Source organism: Sinocyclocheilus rhinocerous, unplaced genomic scaffold, assembly GCF_001515625.1.
Source record: "Sinocyclocheilus rhinocerous isolate Xijiao unplaced genomic scaffold, SAMN03320098_v1.1 C36641980, whole genome shotgun sequence".
Lineage (NCBI taxonomy): Eukaryota > Metazoa > Chordata > Actinopteri > Cypriniformes > Cyprinidae > Sinocyclocheilus > Sinocyclocheilus rhinocerous.
In genome coordinates, this window is record NW_015784293.1 from 1 (window position 1) to 1,434 (window position 1,434).

General features: G+C 32.9%; 1 long non-coding RNA gene across 1 annotated transcript; it reads left to right on the forward strand.

Annotated features, from left to right (window-relative positions):
• Positions 1-58: 58 nt before the first annotated feature.
• Positions 59-694, forward strand: LOC107736337 (uncharacterized). Its single transcript, XR_001639639.1, has 2 exons — positions 59-154; positions 245-694. It is a non-coding gene; the product is annotated as an uncharacterized LOC107736337 (long non-coding RNA).
• Positions 695-1,434: the final 740 nt, after the last annotated feature.

Below are 1,434 nucleotides of genomic sequence, written 5' to 3' on the forward strand. Positions count from 1 at the left end.
ACACACACAAAGAAAAACAAGTAGATAGAATAGAAAAAATAGAATTATGCATGCTTTTGTATAGGTTACTATGATAACTGTGCCCTCTTTCCATGCAGGGGGGAGGTAATTGCCAAAGCTGGATCAGAGGAATCCGTTGTATATGCTGACATAGGTATATTTCACCGCTTTACATGTGTTTAAATTGAGAGCTGTAGAGCCATTTGGGCATAATGTAAACATACTCTTTCTCTTCTGCTTGTAGACCTGCAGTATTTGGCTGATATGCGTCAGCAGATCCCAATCACCACACAGCGACGGAATGATCTATATAGTGTTAATAGTGTTCAGGATGGCTGAACTCTCGTTCACACGAAGCACTGCAGTGGACATTTAATCTTGATATAAGAAAGACTAAGTCAGCACATTGGGTTAGACACAAGTCTTCTTTAGTGTAATGTGGGGCATCGCACACAAAGATGTTTTAATGATTGCGAACAACAAGTGCCTCACAATTTGTATTCCTTTGCTGATTCTTTTACAACAGAAATTATATTTGTAATAGATAAGAGGTTTTTCAGTGGTGAAAACATTGGACGGTTATGCCGTGAAAAATATTAAGCATGATGTTAAGTTGTTGATATTATCAAGTGGTTTCCAAATAAAAATAATTAGATTTTATACTGTAATTGTATTAAAAAAGAGATTTACTTCATATTAAGTTATCTTGTTTTTTTCTACCAATTAATGGAGTAATTATTGTACATATAACATGTATATTATATATAAATTGGAAAGACATTTCAGAGCAGAAAACAATTCCAGAATACCAGTGCTTATATACATTTCAATAACAAGGAACTATTATGAATAATTAGGAAGTAATATGGGTTACCACAGAGCAAAGACATTTTAATTATTGACAAGAACAAGTGCCTCACAGTTTGCTACTAATCCTTTTACAATTGTATGTACAATACATGCCTTAGGTCTTTTATTTTCAATGACTTTGATACAATAGTGAAAATATTACATAGTGAATAAAAGGCAAGTATGTTTTTATAAGAAAATGTGGTGTTAAAATTGTCTTTCTGCCACATTTAGTGCTGCTGAAGAATATATTTTAATTATATTTAGTCTCAACAGCACCCCTTAACAGATAACAGAGAGAGAGAATGACATGACAGTGTAATATATGTTACGTTCTTCTTTCTAGTCTAGATGATTTGTGGGAGGCGCAACAAAGAAAAGTAAATTAAAATGGATTAAATTAATATTAAAGGGTAAAAGAGAACAAGGAGAACACACTTCAGTCCTCAGCCCTAGAGTGAAAACTCGACACAATTTTTTAAAAGGAAAAGATAACTGACGTTTATTAAGTATAGAGCATAAATTGTGACAGAAAACAGGGTCTTAATCGAGTATAGCCTAAAATAACAAACCAAACACAACTAA